Below are 20,538 nucleotides of genomic sequence, written 5' to 3' on the forward strand. Positions count from 1 at the left end.
TTCTAACACTGACTACATGAACAGCCTATGCTCAGTAATGGAATCTACTGTACAAAAATTCAAGAAAGCAGTTGTATGGATTGGAGGTGACTTGAACCTTCCCGACATCAAGTGGTCAACACAATCTATTGAAGGTAACACTAATAGTCTTCCTATCAATCAGAGATTCCTTGACTGTATCTACAACTGTGCTCTTGAGCAATTAGTAGATTTTCCTATCCGACAGAGCTCTACATTAGATCTCTTCCTTACAAACAGGCCTTCACTTGTAGACAAATGTACGCCTGCCCCAGGTATTGGCGATCATGACATTGTACAAGTAATATCCAGTGCTTCTGCAAGGAAATCAAAACCAGTCAAACACAAGATCTTTTTATGGAATAAGGCAGACATGCATACTATGAGGGGTGAATGTAGTGCCATTTGTGACACTTTCCTGAAGAAGTTCAGTCTTTCTAGCAAAGTGGAAGATATGTGGCAAAATATCCAAACCAGCATCCATCAACTCCAAGAACGGCACGTACCATCCAAGATGTCTTCAACTCGGTTCTCTCAACCCTGGGTGAACAGAGCGGTGAAGCGTATTTCACGAAGGAAAAAAAGGAGCTTCTGGAGAGCAAGAAAATCAAACAAGGACAAGGACATAGCCAGATATAAACAAATCAAGAAGCAGTCTAAATCAGTATGTAAAGAGGCTTATAATGACTATGTCAAAAACATCATCAGTCCAGAGTCAAAGTCAAACCCAAAAAGATTCTGGGGTTTCATAAAGAGTATGAGATCAGATGCATCCGGTGTAGCTCCACTTAAGGATTCCACAGGAAAAACCCACTCTGACGGCGGTAAGAAGGCTGACATTCTCAACCAACAGTTCTCCTCAGTGTTCATCAGCGACGAGGCTGATGATAACATCCCGGACAAGGGCCCAAGCCCTTTCAACCATATGCCACTGATCACTGTGAGGACTGAGGGTGTGAGAAAGTTATTTCTCAACCTTGACATACATAAGGCCACTGGTCCAGATGGGATCTCATGCAGGTTGCTGAGGGAATTAGCTGTGGAACTAGCACCTATGTTCCAGCTACTATTCCAGGCATCACTTGACCAAGGGAGAATACCAGCCGAATGGAAGACTGCAAATGTCGTTCCAATCTACAAGAAGGGGGAGAAATTCAAAGCAGAAAACTACCGCCCTGTCAGCCTGACATCAGTGGTGTGCAAGACGCTTGAACACATCCTATGCAGTAACATCATGAGGCACCTTGACCGCAACAACATCCTGAATGATGCCCAACATGGATTCCGTAAGAGACGCTCCTGCGAGAGTCAACTGATCCTGACCATACAGGACCTTGCCAAGAATATGGACCTCAAAGTGCAGACAGACGTCATCTTACTGGATTTCTCTAAAGCGTTCGACAAGGTGCCACACAAGCGTCTTCTTTACAAGATAGGCTACTATGGCATCCAGCACAATTATCTTGCATGGATCAGGGATTTCCTGGAGGAGCGGACTCAGCAAGTATTGCTTGAGGGAGAGTCATCCTCAACATCTCCAGTTCATTCAGGGGTCCCACAAGGCAGCGTGCTTGGTCCATTGTTGTTCCTTCTGTATATTAATGACCTACCAGACTGCGTCTCTGAAGGATCAACAACTCGCCTGTTTGCAGATGACTGTGCTCTATACAGGAACATCAAATCTGAAGCAGATGCCATACAACTGCAAAAAGATCTACAGAGTCTACAGCAATGGGAGAATGACTGGTTGATGGAGTTTCATCCAAAGAAATGCCAAGTCCTAAACGTCACCAACAAGAGGAATTTGATTAAATATCCATACAACATTCATGGACACATACTTGACGTTGTTGACTCGGCAAAGTACCTGGGTATGAATATCCACAAAAGTCTAAAGTGGAACCACCACATCGACCAGATCACCAAGAAGGCAAACTCAACATCAGCCTTCCTGCGACGTAACATCCAGCAGTGCCCTAAAGAAACAAAGGCCTTATGCTACAAGACTCTCATTAGACCACTCACAGAATATGGTAGTGTCATCTGGGACCCACATACAGCGGACAATATTTCCAAAATAGAGATGGTGCAGCGAAGAGCTGCACGCATGGTGTTCTCGGACTATAGAACTACCAGCAGTGTATCAGACATGTTACTGCAACTCAACTGGCCATCACTCCAAGAGCGGCGAGCCAATGCCAAAGCTGTCATGATGTACAGAATTGTCTACCATCTGGTAGACATTCCAAGTACTACACTGATACCAATCATCTCGTCCAGGGGCAACCAGAACACATTCTTGGTCCCCTTTGCTAGGACCCTGGTGTATCAGAAGTCATTCTTCCCGGACGGTATTAGGATCTGGAACTCATTGCCATCACAAGCGGTCCATGCTCCATCATTGGACAGCTTTAGGGCCCAGATCCAGACCATCACAATCCGACGTTAGAAGACCGGCGTTTTTAGTTTTTAAAATTTTTAATGCACTGTTATTAGAGACTCTTTTAATATATCACTGTAAATAGATGTCCTCACACCACATTTGCGCCGGTACGAAAATACATTTAATAAATGTGAAGTACCTTAACGGGAAGAAGAAGAAGACATCACTGTCTGATCGTACTTTCTCGATTCCTTTAATTGTTGAGAAGAAATCAGTAAAAAAGTTTTTTCTTTAATTTTTTAAAAAGCGAATGTGCAATATCCCGAATAAACTGACATGTAAATGTGTCAGATCGTGAACGATACTCACCTATTTGCCCTCAAGAAATTTACATTATTGTTTGAGAAGAATATCTAACAAAGTGTTGTGTCAAAAAATATATGTACGAAGACTCATTTAAAACTTATTAAAAATCGCAACGACATCATACTGCCTCATTTTAAAACCACATTTCTATTTACGTTCATGAGGTCACGTAACCTATTCTGCCGTGTTAACATAAATCTGTTTGCCAAAAAATCGTTTTACTCCATGTATTTAAATTGCTGCCGCTTTTTCATTATTTAAGATTTTTTAATTGTGTTTTTTGTACTTTCTGGTCAAAAGTCTGAATTTTATTACCATAGTATGTACCGTTCATTTACTTTAAAAAGGAAATAAATAATCAAGATCGCGCTGTCTGAAATTTTACAAAACATTATATGAAAATTTGATCGTTTTAAAAGAATTTTGCCTGCATTCCTGTCGATATCTTATTAAAATTGTTATAGAATTCAAACTGTATTAGTTCTCAAGCGGTGTTGAATATCTGAAGCGAATATATTAAAAAATGAATGCACTACGCGCGTTTTTGTGTCAAAAGTAACTGCGATGTAAATTAAGTATTACGATAGGGCGCACGTGCTTGTGGAATGGAAAATTACCAGCATGACGTTTTGATATTTTTACGATTCGCGGGTAAATTCCAGTCAATCCAGGTAATTTTGCCTGATGTAATTACTCAATTTGGTAAAGTTACCACGTAAAAACCACTCACCCGATCGGTGGAGTAGTCCATTCGTGCTATCCTGACTTTAACTCGCCAATGCTTATAACTGTAGAATGCCGTACTAAGGCAAAATCAACTTTCGTTGTGTGAATTCGCCGATATGGGTACGATCCCCCACCCCCCATCACCCCTATTTTTATTTTATTTGCAGACCGTGACTGAAAATTGGTTGACCGTCGGTCTACCCAACTTTTGATAGTGGACCTGCCGATTTTGGTTGCGTTGGTCCAACGGTCCACCGCTAAGGTCGAGGCCTGTATAATAATAAATTAAATTACTAATCAAATAAAATTGTTGAAAATTTGCTCCCGCCTTTCAATAACAGATGTTGTTCATACAAGATTTTTTCTACACTGATTCCTTTCGTTCAGTAAACATTGTGTAACAGGCAAAGTTCATAGTTTTGCAGACAGACATAGCTTCGGGCTGTTTTTGCCAATTAGAGATTTTCGGGGCCACAATTAATCTTTTGTCGCAAATGGCTCAAGTGCAACCGACAGCGTGACCCCTGAACAAGTGGTACAAACATGATAATAGACTGCTCTTCTACGAATTGTTTATCAATTAACGTTTACACCTTGATCAATAAACACCTTTCATAATGAAGTACTAAATACAAACCGCGAGATAACCACGTGTCAGTCGGCGCGTGGCGTGATTGACATCTGTCAGTAGCTAATTAGTATATGACGCTCCGCCTACTGCCATACTTCCGCTTGTGGCGGCGAACAGTATTGAAATTCACCGAGATTTTGATTGACTAGGGGCAAAACTTTTGAACTCGATATGCATCAAAGAAAACTTCTCGATTTTCGCGGGTGAAAACCAGGAACCTCGAGTCTACCGACAAACAGGCTTTTCGCCATGTTGTTTCATGTCGACAGAACCAGGAACGTTCGTGACTATGCGCGACGAGGTCGGGTGCAACTAAATTATCCCTATAATCAATAAAGATATGATCATAATCTCGAATTTTAGCCCATAAAAAAATTGCGGTCGGCGGTAAAAACTTACGGTCGGTCGGGTTACAGGAAACAAACATATTTTTTTTTTAGGCCTGATTGAAGAATGGGGTCAAAATATTTCCACAGATTTTCAGACTAAACAAAAAAATGGATTAAACAAAGAATGTTCCTGTATTTGTGGATTTCGATTAGTCTTGCACTAAATGGCAATGTGTGACCATGATGGCAAATATGTTAAGTTATATGTTAGGCAAAATATCGACTTATATGAAAAATTTAACTAATTTCAAAGTCCAAAAAGGGCCTAATTCAGTCAAAATAGTTGTCAGAGTTATGTACTCTTGCCTACAGATGGAAATCATAATGATAAACAAGTGTTTAAAGTTTAAAAGCCATATGTCAAATAGTCTTGACAAAACATGGACATATACAAAACAGAACCAATTTCCAAGTTCAAAAAGGGCCATAATTCAGCCAAAAAAGACGAGAGAGTTACGTACTCTTGCCTATTGATAGAGACTATTGTACTGAACAAGATATAAAAGTTTCAAAGCCGTATGTCAAACACTTTACACAAAATATAAACTGGTACGAAAAACTTAACCAAGATTTTTAAGTCAAAAAGGGGCCATAATTCAACCAAAATGCTTGATGGAGTTATGTACTCTTGCCTACAACTGGACATGGTGATGGTAAACAAGTGTTGAAAGTTTCAAAGCTTTATCTCAAAAGACTTTTTCAAAATATGAAGTGGTACGAAAAACTTAACCAAGATTTCTAAGTCAAAAGGGGCCATAATTCAGTCAAAATGCTTGACAGAGTTATGTACTCTTGCCTATAACTGGACATGGTGATGGTAAACAAGTGTTGAAAGTTTCAAAGCTTTATCTCAAAAGACTTTGTCAAAATGTGGACTGGTACGAAAAACTTAACCAGGGTGTGACGCCGACGCCGTGGTGAGTAGGATAGCTCTACTTATTCTTTGAATAGTCAAGCTAAAAATGGACCAATCCATTATATACACTCCTACAGATGGAATTCTGGTGAAAAAATTGTCTTATAATGGTAAAGCTGATCATTATGGAAGGTAAAATTGACCCTGGAACAAATTGTCCATTAGAGAAATTGCTACCTGAAATGACATGTCCATTAATTAAACTTACTTCATCGATAATACAAGACTAGGTTTAACAAGAATTCCATATTCAGTATTTTTAGATTCTGTTAATGCACAGTTTCTTTTTGTAGAATCATATATTTCATAATACAGGTAAATTCATTCTTTACCAACTCATTTTACGTGACTAATACTGTAGTAATTTTACAACACTATACAACCATGTTTTCATAAAATACTGCCTACAACACACTGAAACATCTTGTTTTTCTACTTGTTATCAACGATAAATATCACAGATGAAAATACTTTAATAATTTCATTTTCTTCTCTTTTACATCAATCTTGAGGCATACCCCACCACCTTCAAATACAAAAGCGTGCAAATTAGCTATGACTTGCAAAATGTAACAAACAAATTTGCTTTCACACTGACTGATGAAAAGTAATTTTAATATTTTGCATACCATTCAGCCATTTATAATTATATTTTCCTTTCATTGTAAATACAGTCAACAGCAATGAATGACCAGATTTGCTAATAAACATGCATTGAAAAATTAAATCGGAGCATCGTGGACTCAAACCTGATACCTCACAAATGGAAGTGTTCTGCTCTACCTCATGTGCTAACCTGCCAGGCTACCTAATAAAATGCTCATTTAGTCACAATCTTTATTCAACAAGGCTACAGATTCAAGAACATTCAAAATTTAACAAATTTTTAGTTTGCCATGTATTTATATAACATATTGAATTAAATTATATAACATTTGAATTATTAGTTTGCAGTGAATTATATATTTTTGTTTTTGTTGGGTTTAACGTTGCACTGACACAATTATAGGTCATATGGTGACCTTCCAGCTTTGATGGTGGATGAAGACCCCAGGTGCCCCTCCGGGCATTATTTCAAAACACAGGCAGACACCTGGGTATAGAACCACCTACCTTCCATAAGCTGGCTTAAATTAGGACGGCTTCCTGATAAGAAGAATTTAATGCTCCCAGAGTGAGGCTCTAACCAACACTGGTGAGGGGCACGTGACTCAAAGTCATCGACCTAACCGCTGAGCCACGGAGGCCCGCCAGTGAATTACATAAATGAATTATTAGTCTGCAATGAATTTATATCATCAAATTAACATCATCGAAACAAGGTATGCATGACACGTTAATTGCTATTTCAGTTTCTGTGCAGTTGCAGCAGTTGTCTGATACCTGCAAGAAGTAACGTAATTTACGCCACATGATTACAGGCTTACTGTTTGTATACAATACATAATACATCATTTCAAGGGCGTTGCTCTTAGAGTACAATCAGTTCATACTTTGTTGGAGATACATAGGTAGCCAGATCATTTCTCAACTCTCAGTATCTGCATTATGAATAATAGCTATATTTATGAAACTGTGCAATAAATATTAATTAGTCTCAGGTTTTATTTTTAGAGTCTTTATGCTACTTTCATGGGAAGAAATTTAAATTTCTGTTCAATGTGCTAAGTGATGGAGTCAGTCAAAACTTCCCAGATGATTAATAATCAGTACAAAAATAGAAAGGCTGTCTATTAACCATCAACAAAATCACCGATATCACATTATGGCTTTCAATATTTGGACAATGAAACTTCTTTACTACTACACTGGCGCCAGATCAGAAAGAAATGCCTCTGTACATGTTATACCCTACCCCTAGGTATTCTATAAGAACCATGGTCGTGAACGGGAAAATATACTTACCCATTTCAATCGCGTATTTCATATCTAAAACACGCAGTTCAGTAAATGTGTACTATTGATATTAAACAAGTGGTAATTTATCTTCCGTTGTGTACCAGTCACATTTCTTCAATAGTTCTTATCTTAGAAAAAGAACGTGTAGTTTACAGTTTTTTCACAGGTACACAAAAAACTTGCTTGAACTTCCCTGGTGAAGTTCCGTTCTAGATTATAGACACACTCTGATTGGCTGATGTGAAAATGTATGTCAGTCGTCATTTTACTACACGTGTACGCTAAAATGTTTATATGCAGCATAAATGTGCAAAATGAATTAAATAAACAGAATAGATGTATAACTATGTATGATTTCAAATTCAAAACTATATACAAGATGAATTTCATTCATCATTTCGAGTCTTATCGTAAAACTGTGAATATATTGCATTCTGTTTCTGTTTGTTTACATTTCGCTTAACATGTGCACACTGTCGTGACCTCTAGACCGGATGTTCATTAGGGAAGTTCACGCAAGTTTTTTCTGTAACGTTGACTAAAGCATAAAATATACGGAGCATCTCTGCAATATGGAATATTGAGACAAGGTGACTGGTGCACGATTGAAGATAAATTATCGCTTGTTTAATATCAGTAATACACATTTACTGACCTGCGTGTTTTAGGTATGAAATACGCGATTGAAATGGGTTAGTATATTTTCCCGTTCATGACCATGGTTCTTATAGAATACCTAGGGGTAGGGTGTAACACGTACGGAGGCATTTTATTTCTGATCTGGTGCCAGTGTTACTACTACTCTGGTTTTGAACACTTTTCAAGTATTTGTGTGTTAATGGTTTAGCCTCTTTTTCAACAATATTTCATTCTCAAAATGACTGTGTCTTCTTGTAGCAGTGAGTACACTGTCTTTCTCACTGGAATATCGAAACATCTGATGCCTTTAAAGCACAAACTTGCATAAAGTGTTTGTGAAGCACAAACTTTACATAAAGGCACTTGTGAATCTTTAAGGCGAGAACTTATTACACAGCCCTTGTGAACCCTGCCCTTAATGCACACAGTTAACAACAAGGGGGCCATGAAGGCCCTGTATCGCTCACCTGACCTACTGACCTAAAGACCATCAAGATTAACATTCTGACCAAGTTTCATTAAGATATGGTATAAATGTGGCCTCTAAAGTGTAAACTAGCTTTTCTTTTAATTTAACCTAGTGACCTATTTTTTTAGCCGACATGACCCAGATTTAAACTGGACCTTGAAATCATCAAGATTACCATTCTGACCAAGTTTCATGAAGATACAGTCATAAATGTGGCCTCTACAGTGTTAACAAGCTTTTCCTTCAATTGCCCTAGGGACCTAGTTTTGACCCCACCTGACCCAGATTTGAATTTGACCTATAGGCCTTTACAGTGTAAACTAGCTTTTCCTTTGATTTGACCTGGTGACCAAGCTTTTGATCCTACATGACCCAGATTCAAACTGGACCTTGGGCATATCAAGATTACCATTTTGACTAAGTTTCATAAAGATACAGTCATAAATGCGGCCTCTACAGTGTTAACAAGCTTTACCTTTGATTTGACTCGGTGACCTAGTTTTTGACCTGACATGACTTTACCTAAAGATTATCAAGATTAACATTCTGACTAAGTTTCATGAAGATACAGTCATAAATGTGGACTCTAGAGTGTTTACAAGCTTTTCCTTTGATTTGACCTAGTGACCTAGTTTTTGACCCCACCTAACCCAGATTCAAACTTGACCTATAAAGCCTCAAGATTAACATTCTGACCAAGTTTCATTAAGATATGGTCATAAATGTGGCCTATACAGTGTAAATTAGCTTTTCCTTTGATTTGACCTGGTGACCTAGTTTTTGTTCCTACATGACCCAGATTCAAAGTGGACCTTGAGATCATCAAGATTAACATTCTGACCAAATTTCATGAAGATATAGTCATGAATGTGGCCTGTACAGTGTTAACAAGCTTTTCCTTTGATTTGACCTGGTGACCTAGTTTTTTACCCCAGATGACCCAATATCAAATTCGTCCAAGACTTTATTGAGAGTAACATTCTGACCAAGTTTCATTAAGATTGGGCCATAATTGTAACCTCTGGAGTGTTAACAAGCTTTTCCTTTGATTTGACCTGGTGACCTAGTTTTTGATCCCAGACGACCCAATATCGAACTCGTCCAAGATTTTACTGAGGGTTACATTCTGACCAAGTTTCATTAAGATTGGGTCAAAAATGTATCCTCTAGTGTTAACAAGCTTTTCCTTTGATTTGACCTGGTGACCTAGTTTTTAACCCCAGATGAACCAATATCGAATTTGTCCAAGATTTTATTGAGGGTAACATTCTGACCAAGTTTCATTAAGATTGGGCCAAAATTGTGACCTCTAGAGTGTTAACAAGCTTTTCCTTTGATTTGGCCTGGTGACCTAGTTTTTGACCCCAGACGACCCAATATCGAACTCGTCCAAGATTTTACTGAGGGTTACATTCTGACCAAGTTTCATTAAGATTGGGCCAAAAATGTATCCTCTAGTGTTAACAAGCTTTTCCTTTGATTTGACCTGGTGACCTAGTTTTTGACCCCAGATGACCCAATATCGAATTCATCCAAGACTTCATTGAGAGTAACATTCTGACCAAGTTTCATTAAGATTGACTTAAATTTGTGACCTCTGTAGTGTTAACAGTCAAATTGTTAACAACGACGGACGACGGACACGGCGATCACAAAAGCTCACCTTTGAGCACTTTGTGCTCAGGTGAGCTAAAAAGGCCCTTCGGAGCTCAATTCAATACATGCATAATTCAACAGGTTTGGCACATGCATGAACACCAGAAAATGATCATTCAATTATATCATATAACACTTAATATTTCACTATATATATTTTTTCTTTTTTGTGAGCCATGTTTGAACATCAAAATTCAACAAAGATGAAAAACAATTGTCAACAATCATGATTTATTCATGATTCATTGACACCATGATTAATCAGTACATTGTTACTGATCAGTACTATATCAGTTCTGACATTAAAGAGATCATGAGAAATGTGGTTGTGTTTAGTTTAGCCCCTGTTTAACTTTTTTTCTACTGGAAGGCTATATATATTTGCTCAAAGCAAATTTTTAAACTGAAAGACTGTATGTTTTTTGTTGTAACTGCAGATCAAATGAAGATTTCATCCATGAGGAGAGAGGTAAAATGGTTAACAAGAGCATCGCAATGTGGAGCATTTTAAATCAATATACGCCCTAAGGTATGACCGTTTTTAGACCTAAGTGTGACCTTGAAGCGAGCCATCCTAATCATGCGCTCTGCACATCAACTCGATGTGACAAACATTTGTTCCAAGTTTCTTTAAAATCCTTCAAGCAGTTCAAGAGTTACAAAGCTGACACGAAACAAAGTCATATGACTTTTGACCCCTAAGAGTGGCCTTGACCTTGAATCGAGCCATTCAAAACATGTGCTCAGCATGTCATATAGATGTGGTGAACATTTGTGTCAAGTTTCTTCGAAATCCTTCAAGGGGATCAAGAGTTACACAGCGGAAAAGGTATGACCTTTGACCCCTAAGTGTGACCTTGACCTTGAAGGTAGACATCCGAATTATGTGCTCTGTATGTGGTCTCGATGTGGTGAACATTTGGGCCAAGTTTCTTCAAAATCCTTTAAGCAGTTCAACAGTTACAGAGCAGACACGAAACAAAGTCATACGACCTTTGACACCTAAGTGTGATCTTGAAACGAGCCATCCAAAACATGCGCTCTGTACGTCGTCTCCATGTGGTGAACATTTTTGTCAAGTTTCTTCGAAATCCTTCAAGGGGTTCAAGAGTTACAGAATGGACACCAACCCGCTCCCCCCCACCTCCCCCCAACACACTGACAAAAACAAGGAAAACTAGAAAATGCTTTTGTAAAAAAGCGCATGTCTCCCCCAATGCAAAGTCCTATAGGCAAGAAGTCAATAGGGGTCAGGAGCGAAAGTCAAAGAGACACTGATGGTTGGCTGCAATAGGGATCATCTACTTGGCATGTCCAGTCATCCCGCTAAATTTCAACACTCTTGGCCTTGTGGTTCTCAAGTCACTGTTCAGGCTCCTGTGACCTTGACCTTTGATCAAGTGACCTCAAAATAAATAGGGGTCATCTACTCTGCATGTCCAATCATCCTATTAAGTTTCAACATTGTAGGTCAAGTGGTTCTCAAGTTATTTCCAAAAAATGATTTTATATGAACAGGCCACTGTGACCTTGACCTTTAATAGACTGACCCCAAAATCAATAGGGGTCATCTACTCTGCATGTTAAATCATCCTATGAAGTTTCAACATTCTGGGTCAAGTGGTTCTCAAGTTATTGATCGGAACTGGTTATCAATGTTCAAGCCCCTGTGACCTTGACCTTTAACGGAGTGACCCCAAAATCAATAGGGGTCATTTACTCTGCATGAACAATCATCCTATGAAGTTTCAACATTCTGGGTCGAGAGGTTCTCAAGTTATTGATTGGAAATGGTTTTCCATGTTCAGGCCCCTGTGGCCTTGACCTTTAACAGAGTGACCCTAAAATCGTTAGGGGTCATCTACTCTGCATGACCAATCATCATATGAAGTTTCAACATTCTGGGTCAAGTGGTTCTCAAGTTACTGACCGGAAATGGTTTTCAATGTTCAGGCCCGTGACCTTGACCTTTCACAGAGTGACCCCAAGATCAATAGGGGTCATCTACTCTTCATGATCAATCATCCTATGAAGTTTCAACATTCTGGGTCAAGTGGTTCTCTAGTCATTGATCGGAAATGGTTTTCAATGTTCAGGCCCCTGTGACCTTGACCTTTGACGGAGTGACCCCAAGATCAATAGGGGTCATCTAGTCTTCATGACCAATCATCCTATGAAGTTTCAACATTCTGGGTCAAATGGTTCTCTAGTTATTGATTGGAAATGGTTTTCAATGTTCAGGCCCCTGTGACCTTGACCTTTGACAGAGTGACCCCAAAAACAATAGGGGTCGTCTACTCCAGCAGCCCTACAACCCTATGAAGTTTGAAGGTTCTAGGTCAAATGGTTCTCCAGTTATTGCTCGGAAATGAAGTGTGACGGACGGACATACGGACAGGGCAAAAACAATATGTCTCCTAGGGGAGACATAACTATTTTATAAGGTTCAATGTGAAATGGAATTCCTGGTTTTATAAGAATTTATTCAAAGACAAATTTAGAAAAGATCGCAAACATTTCATGAAATGTCTTTCAAACTTTATCATGCAGATTTATAGCAAACCATAACATTTTCATAATCAATCATATTTTTAATTAATTTAAAATATCCATCATATTGAATGTACAAGACACAAATGTATATTAAACTCTTAATTACTATACTGCAAAATCAGAAATTTTTGTGAGAGACTATTTTTTGCTAATGTTTTATTTTGCCAAAATCAGTCCTCAAGAAAACTTATTTTTTATACTTTTTATAAGAAATATTTACTGCAATGTGTAAAGATTTAACCTCACTGTATTGAACTAATTTTTAACACTGCAAAATAGACTTTATAAACTTAAATTTACTACTTTTACAGCAAAATTTAATACATCAGTAATTATAATATTCCCCTGTATACGTCGAGGCGTAAAATGTACATACTAACTGCCTTATTAAAATTCCCCACAATTACGTTGGCAGTAGCAAAATAATCAAATATCTACATATTGCCACATCAGCACAAACAAAAAACCAGAAATTTGTCACAGACACGGATGCCCCCGCAACATGAGAAAGGTCACAGGCATGGTACTGCTCACAAACTAAAAGAAAGACCCTTGGCCCTATTTATTTACAAAAAAAAATATTGTAGGAAAACCAGAAAATTTAGTAATCTGTATATGTAGTGAAAATTGGCTAAGTTCAACCAAGGACTGTGACCTTGACCTTTGTGCTAGTGAAATGGTTTTGCGCAATACATGCTTATCATTTGTGTCAAATTATTTTGAAATCGGACCATGCATGTCAAAGTTATGGCCTGGACACGAAGACCACTTATGTTGTGAAAACTGTCTAAGTTTAACCAAGGACTGTGACACTGACCTTTGACCTAGTGAAATGGTTTTGCACATGACACATCGTCTGTCCATGCTTATCATTTTTGTCAAATTATTCTTAAATTGGACCATGCATGTCAAAGTTATGGCCCATACACGAACACCACCCTTTCCCGAGCGCACAAACAAACACACACACAAACACACACATGGACAGGGATAACACTATATGCCCCCCCCCCCCCCACCTGCCCCCATTTTATGGCAGGGGCATAATAAAAATGTACTTTTGTGTTGAGGTGGCAATTATTATGTCAAATGCACAATTGCAGGAGCATAGCAACCTATACATGGGTAAAGAGAATCGACCCAAGAGAATCAACATTCATCTATAGAGATACAAGTTATATATTTTACAAATATACCGGTATATCCTCTACATGTGCAAAGTATTAAGAGTTAGGTCCATGTTTTTGGAGAAAAAAGTTCCAACATCACCAAATTATAGAAAGAAAGAACTGTTTTACATGAAAATTAAACAGCATATAAAACATTTATATTATTCTACAAAACCATTGTCAATTTACTCATATATGTATTGAACTTTGGAAAGGGACTGCATGAAGGGGCCACACTTCTGGACACACACCATTTTTAAAATGCTGTTACTAAAGTCACGTCTTCCTTTCGATGCATTTGCAACAATGTACGAGTACTATATTTTACATAAATAGGTTAAACATCGTTTTTGACAATTGTTTACTTTTATTTCTTTACAAATGGCATTCTTTTTTAAAGGGGGACAACTCTTATAGAATATTTTAAGTATCCAATTCTACAGGACAGAATAGTAAAGATGAATTGGACAGATGGGTTGTTTATTAAGATGTTGTTTGTTTACTAAAACTTTTTATGGTTTTGTGATATACTGCAAAACCTTCAATCCAGTATCAAAAATCTGGTATTATATCTTACCCTGCTAAAGTATAAACTGGTCCATCTTTCAATTTCGACAGTAACTGTTAAAAAGGGGTGTTAACCATAAAAAGATACTGACTGAATACTTGTACACATTAATACCTCTTCGAACTTCAAGAAATCATTTTATGTCAGGAAAGGGACTTTGGTCACTTTATCCTCTTTGACCCCCTACACAGACTCTACCTTACGTTCACTTGGGGCACTAGGAAAAGACCTCTCCCATACTTAGGGAAGCAAAACTTAGCTGATCTTGGTCTGCACTGGATGCAACAGCAAAATCACTTGCTAAAGGTTAAATCTAACATACCACAACATAAAAAGGGCAAATTTTTATATTTCAATTTAGCTCCGCACACTAAAAGCATCACAGCAACCAAATACTTGACACAAGCCCAGATACTTCAAGTGCCAGGAACTTTTGTTACCCAAAGCATCTCCGTTCACAACTACAAACAAATGCATGCACACCACTAAAATGTGTATACCGCAAACTCTCAAGTAAACATTACCTATATGGTGATCAGAAAATGTTTCTGATCACCTTTAACCACATTAATATTTGATGACACAACTTTAACCACCTTAATATTTGATGACCTCGATATGGAAGAACAAAATTTTGACACAACAAGCCTCCGCTAATCAGATTGTGCATCTCTTTTATTGCAAGGCGATGATGAAAGTTTCGCATGAAACACTGACTGCAGAGAAAATTTGTATATAAATGCCACAGATGATTTGAAAACAGATTTTTTCAGAAAGGTTTATGGTTGATTGGAGTGGTGATATGGTAAATCATTCATACAGGCATAATACTGTAGATGATATAGAAAACATCTTACATTTATGCAATTTCTGCCCAATTTCTTCGCAATATAAATGAATGCTTCCGGTAAGAAAATATTTTTTGTACCATACAGTTTTAGTGCCTCTCTCAAGAAATTTTACAGCCATTCAATAAATTTACAGCATAAGGAACTACGACTGAATACAACTTTTACTCTCGACTAAACATATTTAATTTAAAACTGCAAGAAAGTAAAGTCATAATTTTTTGTGGGGAAAACTTCTTGCTGCATAAACCTTGAAATTAAATCCTACCCACACGCAAATTTAATATCAGTTTATTTCTTCTTCACAAATTCATGAACTGTGTCTGCGAAGCAGTCAAAATATATTTTGCTTACTTTAATAACTACATGATTTCAAGGTACATATAGTATTTGTGTACCGAATGCTCTTTGGCAAATCATTTTACGGACTAATGAACATTTAAGTAAACTTGTGCAGCTCCTCGTCTAAGTGTATCACAAAATGACAAAAATATACACCTAGATTTTGATCTGTATTAAATCAGTACGTACTCGGGGAAACATAATTTCAAGACTCACTTCTGAGTTTGATGTTGTTACCGTAATTAAAATGTAGAAACATTTCAGAAGAGGAAAAAACGTGTGCACATTAAATCATTTAGTTAGTCTAGATATAATGTACCATATGGAGAATACAGTGAAACACCGCTCGCTCGAGCATCGATGACTCGAGCACCCGGGCTCGCTCGAGCAATTAATGTGGTCCCGGCCGATTTCCTTCTATTTTCTATGTGAAATTACCATGGCTGGGTCGAGCATCGATAACTCGATCGCTCGAGCATGACACCTGGTCCCTGTGTTTTAATTTATTCTTTGTTGCTTATGGCAAACTCGAGCAAGGTGTCAAAATTTTTCACAAACCTTCGGCGGTCAAAATGTATCGGTTAATTAAAATTTTCGCACGCCGTGAGAATTGCATGGTCTATTCCCCAACTATCTTAAATGTTAGTTTGTCGGTATATTGATCTGATAATGAGATATTTAATTGTAAAGGTGGAAGAAAAATTTATTAATCAAAATTGTTATTAATTACTATTTTTTTCTGCGGATCGAGAAGATAATTATGAATCTTAATAATTTAATCAACAGTTGTTGGCATGCAAATAAAGGAAATAAGATAGCCTTTTCATAAAATTGAGACGATAATTATGAGATCTTAATTTGGAGAAGAAAATCGTGAATTCGATAACAGTATTTCAAATAAAAAAAAAATGTCTTAGCTGTTTCTTCACATGCGCCAATTACGATCTATCATAAATAACATTTGTAATACTTTTTTTGAAAATGTCACGAGTGTGTTATTATTACGCATCACCGCTTCCTCTGCAAATGGTCTCGATGACAATTGGTAAAACAAACTTCAATTTTTCTTCGTATGTTGCTCAATGTTGGGTCGCTCGAAACCATGGATAACTCGAGCATTTTGCTCATCCCCTTGCGACCTCGAGCGAACGGTGTTTCACTGTATTAAATTTTTTATAACATTTGACTGATAACCAACCCATTAACCCCTGAAATGAAAAACTGAACAGACGGACAAACAATCAATGTCAGACCATAATTATTATTCATTTTTCTAATAGGGTGATAAAAAAAATCAGAATTATGGAACCTGCCTTTATTCGATACAATTTTCAAATCTTATGGATTATATCAGATGGTTTATACTGAGGTCAAAAATTGGTAATACTGTGGGAGTAAAAATATCTGTGCTATCTAAAATATTTCTATTACAACCTTGTTAGTATTAACACCTCATTCAGTATTATTCTAAAATGATCAATCCAGCCAAAGCAAATATTTACGGTCCAAAAGGTCTTTGATGGTGACCTGTAGCCACCCCTAGACATGGTCTGGACTTATTTAACAGCCATTGGGCAATAATTCATTCATGAATGCACTAACTGTCAACATATTTGCTAATTATTTGACAAACTTGTTAGGTTCAATAATTAGACTGTCATCAAGGCTGTCAACAGGGGACAGTTGGACCAATTTACCTGTATCTTACAACAGCTATAAAACTACACCAGGAATATACATCTTATTGCTGTCATTTACTGTGTTTTTTCTTCTACTTTTCTGTTTTGAGGTTTTATTTGTTCAATTATTTTTTATTTGAAAATCGATCCTTAAAACCTTTAGCCTACTAAATTTCTAAAATGGACTGGTCTGTCATTCAATTTGGGCAGTACCATTTATTTAAATTATTATTCAAAAGGGTTTTCACTGAAAATTTACTCAGTGCAGACCGTTTAACTGACCTATAGATGTGATGAAACAACTGTTTAATCGTTTTTATAGGGAAGAGTGCAAGACATTAAGTCGTATGTTCAAAGATTTCGATGACTGTTTTAACACTGGATTGGCATGCAGAGCACTTACTCTACCAACGAAAACTAAAAAATGTAGATATAACAAGAGCTGTCCGTATGACAGCGCGCTCAACTTTTCTCAGTGATTGACTCTGACAGAATTAGAGCTTTGCCTGTAAAAACTTTATAAACTTTAACCAAAAAAAACTCTAGGTGAAAAACGGACATAACTCTGTCAACATTCAATCAGAGTTATGGGGATTGTTTCTCTTGGTGTATACTATGATAGTAAATAACTATTTAAAGTTTCAGGCCAAAAGCTTTCAAAGTAACAGAGATAATTATTTGACTTAATCAAAAAATTTAACCAAAAAATTCCAAGTTAAAAAGGGGCCTAACCCTGTCAAAATTCAAACCAGCGTTATGGGAATTGTTTCTCCTGGTGCAGACTTTGATAGTTTATAACTATTTTAAATTCAAGTCAATAGCTTTGATAGTAACAGAGATATTTGACTTTATCAAAAAATTTAACCGATGGTGACGCCGATGCCGTCGCTGGGGCGAATGCAATAGCTCTACATTTTCTTCGAAAAGTCGAGCTATAAAAGGTGAATGCGTTTACTTCGACTGCTATGATCACTCGGCTAACTAATTACAAAAAAAATTGTGAGAAACTACTCTTTGATGAGAAGTAATTCTGTACATAACTATTCCATGTGTACTATTTGCCGGCAAAAAATTTACATAAATATTGCCACTCTTTTACCACAATTTTTTGTTGCACTTGGCATCGTCACAGAAATAATGGGAGACCGACTGAGGATCAATATAAATATGTAGTACTAAGTTGCCTTGGTATGCTGATATTTTTATTATGTACCGTACAAAATAAACAAAAAATGCTGAGCCGATAAAAACACTTTTACGGGTCATATCTCAGTGTGTAATCGATAAAAACACTTTTACGGGTCATATCTCAGTGTGTAATCGCTTTTCATCGAAAATCCAATACCATCAAAATATTTTGAGAATCTTATAAATGATATCCTCTGATGTGGAAAATCTGTTGAATGAATGTACAATGTTGAAATACACACAGGAATATTTAAGTTTTGTGCTAAATCCCTCATGTTAATTCACTTTGATTACCAGTAAACTATGAAATATATAAATAAAGGATCGTAATATAATACTGAAAGTTCAAGTCACATCTCCCTACATATTCAGGAGTTGAGGTTACAGATATGTAGTTCATAGACACAGATTGTATAATTTATGGAAACCAAGTTTGAACGTGGCTCCACTCACGCACATAAACAATTCTTCATCCAAAAAGTATAGAAATGTTTGTTAAAATACTGGTTTTCAATATTACAAAATCACATATTGCAGGTATTTACCGAGGGTCAGTTGACCTCACCAGATTTACTGGATTCCACACCATGAGAGTAAATAACTGACAACTTCTCAACATGAATCAGAGGTGGATGACCAATGACACACAATACCTTCTGTTAATCAGCACAGCAAACACACCTCTGCTGGGGAACAGACACCAGGACTCAGTCTTATAATCATTCCTCTGCTGGGGAAAAGACACCAGCACTCAAGTCTATCATTCCTCTGTTGGGGAACAGACACCGGGACTCAGTCTATCATTCCTCTGCTGGGGAACAGACACCGGGACTCAGTCTATCATTCCTCTGCTGGAGAACAGACACCGGGACTCAAGTCTATCATTCCTCTGCTGGAGAACAGACACCGGGACTCAAGTCTATCATTCCTCTGCTGGAGAACAGACACCGGGACTCAGTCTATCATTCCTCTGCTGGGGAACAGACACCGGGACTCAGTCTATCATTCCTCTGCTGGGGAACAGACACCGGGACTCAGTCTATCATTCCTCTGCTGGAGAACAGACACCGGGACTCAGTCTATCATTCCTCTATTGGGGAACAGACACCGGGACTCAGTCTATCATTCCTCTGCTGGGGAACAGACACCAGGACTCAGTCTATCATTCCTCTGCTGGGGAACAGACACCAGGACTCAGTCTATCATTCCTCTGCTGGGGAACAGACACCAGGACTCAGTCTATCATTCCTCTGCTGGGGAACAGACACCAGGACTCAGTCTATCATTCCTCTGTTGGGGAACAGACACCAGGACTCAGTCTATCATTCCTCTGTTGGGGAACAGACACCAGGACTCAGTCTATCTGCTGGGGAACAGACACCAGGACTCAGTCTATCTGCTGGGGAACAGACACCAGGACTCAAGTCGATCATTCCTCTGCTGGGGAACAGACACCAGGACACAGTCTATTATTCCTCTGTTGGGGAACAGACACCAGGACTCAGTCTATCTGCTGGGGAACAGACACTTGGACTAAGTCTATCTGCTGGGGAACAGACACCAGGACTCAGTCTATCTGCTGGGGAACAGACACCAGGACTCAAGTCGATCATTCCTCTGCTGGGGAACAGACACCAGGACTCAGTATATCATTCCTCTGCTGGGGAACAGACACCAGGACTCGGTCTATCATTCCTCTGCTGGGGAACAGACACTAGGACTCAGTCTATCTGCTGGGGAACAGACACCAGGACTCAGTCTATCATATTACAAAACTACTCATGAACATCATACTCCAGGCCATTCTACACAATATGCCGGTCAATATACTAGCTGTTTTATGGATCAGATGGCAATGTGGACAATGAATAAAATGGAAATATGCAAATGAGGTATCCTACCCAATATATTGGATGGTGTCATGTGGTGTCCCCATTCAAGTCCTGTGGAGGAAACAGGGTATAGAACGTATAAGTTTAAAATAATGAGAAGTCACTGCTTTATGACAATTTTTTAGTTCCCTTGAGATGCAAATGGTGATGGCTACACAATATTGATCCAACAAATTAATCGCAAATGATCTTCACGTAAAACAATGC

General features: G+C 37.9%; 2 protein-coding genes across 7 annotated transcripts in view; both read right to left on the reverse strand.

The window, feature by feature from the left end:
• The window catches only part of LOC128558937 (FERM domain-containing protein 5-like), a 121,475-nt gene that overhangs the window by 85,939 nt on the left and 14,998 nt on the right, over nucleotides 1-20,538 (reverse strand). The window lies entirely within an intron of this gene.
• LOC128558941 (titin homolog) overlaps nucleotides 1-20,538 on the reverse strand; it is a 164,643-nt gene that overhangs the window by 4,963 nt on the left and 139,142 nt on the right. The window lies entirely within an intron of this gene.

Source organism: Mercenaria mercenaria, chromosome 8 (genome assembly GCF_021730395.1).
Source record: "Mercenaria mercenaria strain notata chromosome 8, MADL_Memer_1, whole genome shotgun sequence".
Lineage (NCBI taxonomy): Eukaryota > Metazoa > Mollusca > Bivalvia > Venerida > Veneridae > Mercenaria > Mercenaria mercenaria.